This window comes from Phyllobates terribilis, unplaced genomic scaffold, assembly GCF_046119375.1.
Source record: "Phyllobates terribilis strain yellow unplaced genomic scaffold, ASM4611937v1 Scaffold_88__1_contigs__length_6355796, whole genome shotgun sequence".
NCBI classification, from domain to species: Eukaryota; Metazoa; Chordata; class Amphibia; order Anura; family Dendrobatidae; genus Phyllobates; species Phyllobates terribilis.
Window position 1 is genome coordinate 2,674,463 of NW_027362848.1, and position 4,489 is coordinate 2,678,951.

General features: G+C 43.0%; 1 long non-coding RNA gene across 1 annotated transcript; it reads right to left on the bottom strand.

Moving 5' to 3' along the window:
* Positions 1-1,148: 1,148 nt before the first annotated feature.
* LOC141197803 (uncharacterized) lies at positions 1,149-3,359 on the bottom strand. Its single transcript, XR_012269855.1, has 3 exons — positions 3,295-3,359; positions 2,892-2,944; positions 1,149-1,284 (listed from the first exon to the last, which is right to left on the bottom strand). It is a non-coding gene; the product is annotated as an uncharacterized lncRNA (long non-coding RNA).
* Positions 3,360-4,489: the final 1,130 nt, after the last annotated feature.

A 4,489-nucleotide genomic window follows, 5' to 3' on the forward strand; every position in this document is an offset into this window, starting at 1 on the left:
GTGCATAGTATGGATGGTGTATATGAACATGCAGACAACATGGCGGTATATTATCGTACCTATAGTGGTGCATAGTATGGATGGTGTATATGAACATGCAGACAACATGGCGGTATGTTATCGTACCTATAGCGGTGCATGTTATAGATGGTGTATATGAACATGCAGACAACATGGCGGTATATTATTATACCTATAGCGGTGCATAGTATGGATGGTGTATATGAACATGCAGACAACATGGCGGTATATTATCGTACCTATAGCGGTGCATAGTATGGATGGTGTATATGAACATGCAGACAACATGGCGGTATATTATCGTACCTATAGCGGTGCATAGTATGGATGGTGTATATGAACATGCAGACAACATGGCGGTATATTATTATACCTATAGCGGTGCATAGTATGGATGGTGTATATGAACATGCAGACAACATGGCGGTATATTATCGTTCCTATAGCGGTGCATGGTATGGATGGTGTATATGAACATGCAGACAACATGGCGGTATATTATCGTTCCTATAGCGGTGCATGGTATGGATGGTGTATATGAACATGCAGACAACATGGCGGTATATTATCGTACCTATAGCGGTGCATGGTCCTGGCTGTGCAGGGATATGGACTGTTGCAGCTTCTCTACTGTGGCAGCACTGAGAGATAGGAGACAAATCGTCAGTGATGTGAATGGCTTCTAGAGACATAAGTGAAACATGACAGGACTCGGCTCTGCACAGATGCACAATATGATCTAGAGAGCAATTACAATGCCACCTTGGGCCATGGAGCCGGTGTCAGTCACTATCTTTGTCTTTCCTAGGCTTCTTCGTGCAGTCGTTGTATAGGTGCACTATAGGTGCATCAGTGACTGCCAGTCATACTGAGATAACACAGGAGGACATACAATGTGGAGTCCATGGCTTCCCGCTCATCGGTACAAGCCGTGTCCGCTGCTCCACCAGATCCAGACCGCAGATAACATTCGCTCTATGGATCCAAGGCTGACCAGCCCAGATACTGAACCATTAATGGCAGCAATTCCCTGTATACAGACATATCTTAGGGAACTGCTATTCATGCAATTCCCCAGTATAAGCTGCACCACTATTAAACCAATACCACAGCACTTACTCTTCTCTTTTCCATGAACAGAGTTAAAAAATCATCTATTTCTGTTTTTCCCTCAAGGAAATTTTCGGCAAAATTGTCAGCCTCCTCTTCAGCTTGGTGGGCAGCGACCTTTAACCTGGCCTGTAGTGCGCTGAGACTGCAGCTCTGCGAGGGGGGAAGGAGCAGGACGTTACACCTCATCCGATATGGCACAGGGAGTCACCTATTTTACTAGCGGCAATAGGTTTCCCCAGCAAATGGGGCTCATTTACAGATCGTCCATTGCAGCCAATCATAATGCAGCTTTCATTCCTCAAACTGTTCCTAAAAAATGAAAGCCAAGCTCTGGTTGGCTGCTGTGAAAGCATCTGGTCATGTACCATTCACATGCTATAACCTCACAGTACTAATCATCAGGATTAAATACAAGTCTGGACAATTGGACCTATCGTCTGTCTAGTAGAAAAGATCAGCTGATATAAAAATGTGTATTATATGGAAAACTGGGCGAGATGATGCTGAAAACATTGTATAGGACTATAGTGGCAATCTGGGAACATGTAGCGACTAGTGATGAGCGAGCGTGCTCGTTTAACCCTTTAAACGAGCACACTCGGGTACTCGCTGAGTAGTTTCGTCGTGTTCAGCATTTCCGTTGCAGCCGGGGCGGCTGCATGTATCGCGGCTGTTACACAGCTGTGACACATGCAGGGATTGCCTGTTTGTTAGCCAGTCTCTGCATGTGTCACAGCTGTGTAACAGCCGCGACACATGCAGCTGCTGCGGCTGCAACTGATATGCACAGCACGCCTAAACTACTTGGCGAGTACCCGAGCGTGCTCGTTTAAAGGGTTAAATGAGCACGCTCGCTCATCACTAGTAGCGACATCATACATATAGTAATATTTCAATATTCAGCCAATTCTTGCATGGCCCCCTTACAGTGCACGCCGTCCATATCCCCCCGCACTGTAAACCTTTCAGAACGTTCCCTTTGTTCTACTGAACAATAATGTCATTTGTGGCTTCAGCGGCTTTCTGCAGATTAGAAGTCCAGTTTCCACAGGAACACATAAAGGGCTTTTATTACCCTGTAACTTATCAAAGAGATCTACTGACAGCACAGTTCTGCAATTAAAGGGAATGTGTCATCAGAAAATGACCAGGACTTTATGTTAAAGGTAACCTGTCAGCTCCCCCGAGATCACAAACCGTCACCATGTATTTATTTCTCACTTTATACCCGTCCTAACAAACCCCTTTTAGTGGCTTTCTGATTTCTGCATTTGGCAATTGTGGTGGCAATTTGCTAATTAGAGGGTGACTAGTGGTGGGGCGCGTTGCAATGCCCCCACAAATATTCACCTACTTATTATCACGGCCGCAGTTATAAAAATGTTAGAAATCAGTAAGCCGCTATTAATGGGCTCTTTACACAGGGTACAAAAAGATGAATAAATACATGGTGGCGCTTCGGGAGGCATGAGAAAGCTGACAGGTTCTCTTTACATGTTATTTTTAACTACTGAGTTTTTTTCCGATTTTCCATAACACAATCTAGATAAAAAAAAAATGCAAACTGGCCATTAATCCTAATACTAGACTCAAACTTCTTATTCTGTTCACAAGGCTTTGCATCAGTCTCATGATCATCACAGACAGGATAATAATGAAAGGTAACAATCAATATAGAATAGAATCCACCATTCACAAGAGGTGATATCACTGTCCCGCAGGCGCCATCTTCTCTAGCCCCGTATCCGCCACATTACCTCGCTCAGCTCATGCTGTCTTTGCTGGTTTTCATTTGAGTCAGAAGCTCATACTGGAAGAGAAGAAAAACACAAGGAAATGAGGATGAATTCACGCGGGCCGCATTTGCTGCAGCTTTTACGGCCAGATCAGAGCAGGTTTATAAGGTAAGTGGATGAGACTTTACAAATCTCATCCGCAAACTGTAAAGATTGCCCATATAGAAAAATGAGAACGCCAAAGATGTTCCAAATCCCGGCATGTCATTGTGGGGTGAAAATACAGCAGATTATCAATGTGAATTTCACCAACTTCAATATAGCAAGGGTGAGATCGTCAGAATTCCTCAGCACAATCCACAAATGAACCAAACCTGCCGTAAAGACTGCGCCTGCCATGTCAGCCCCATCCACAGTGGCTTACCTTATCTAATAATGCTTGTCGCTTTGACTCCAGAATTGGCTCAATTTGAAGATTATTTTCTGGATTAAAAAAATTAAAAAAAATTCTATATTAATATACACATACAGAGGATGAAATAAGTATTGAACATGTCACCAATTGTCTAAGTAAATATATTACTAAAGGTGCTATCGACATGAAATTCTCACCAGATGTCGGTAACAACCCATCCAGTCCACATAGGCAAAGAAATCAAATCATAGATGTCCATGAATTCTGTGTAATAATGAGAAATGACACAGGAAAAAGGTACTGAACACATGAAGAGAGAGAGAGGCAAAAAGCCATGGAAAGTCATGACACCAGCTGAAATCTATCAGTAATTAGAAACCCATCCTGCCACTTAGTGAAAAATAATATTAGGCGGTTCAACTGATGGCCTATAAAAAGGTGTCTCGTTAGCAAGATGCCACACAAGAAACATCTCATGATGGGTAAAACCAGTGAGCGGTCTCAAGACCTCCGCAACCTAATTGTTGTAAAACATACTGACGGTATTGGTTACAGAAGAATTTCTAAATTACTGAAGGCTCCAGTGAGCACTGCTGGGGCCATAATCCAGAAATGTAAAGAACATAATTTCATAATAAACCAGCCACGACCAGGTGCTCCCCGCAAGATTTCAAACAGAGGAGTGAAATTAATTATCAAAAGAGTTGTCCATGACCAAGGACCACCTGTGGAGAGTTACAGAAAGACCAGGAATCAGCAATTGTTTCAAAGAAAACTATAAGTGATGCACTCAACCTCCATGGTCTGTATGCACGCTTAGCACGCAAGACTCCATTGTTGAACAAAAAGCATGTTGACGCGTGTTTAACGTTTGCTCAACAATATTTAGACAAGCCTGTGAAATACTGGGAGAATATAGTCTGGTCAGATGAGGCCAAAATTGAACTCTTTGGATGTCATAATACACACCATGTTTGGAGGCCAGAAGACACTGCATATCACCCCCAAAACACCATACTAACAGTGAAGTTTGGAGGTGGGAACATCATGGTGTTGGGCTGCTTTTCAGCATACGGCAATCTTCATATTAATGAAGGAAGGAGGAATGGATAAATGTACGAGACATTCTTGATAAAAATCGGCTGCAATCTACCAGGATGATGATGAAACAAGGGTGGACATTTCAGCAAGACAATGATCCCAA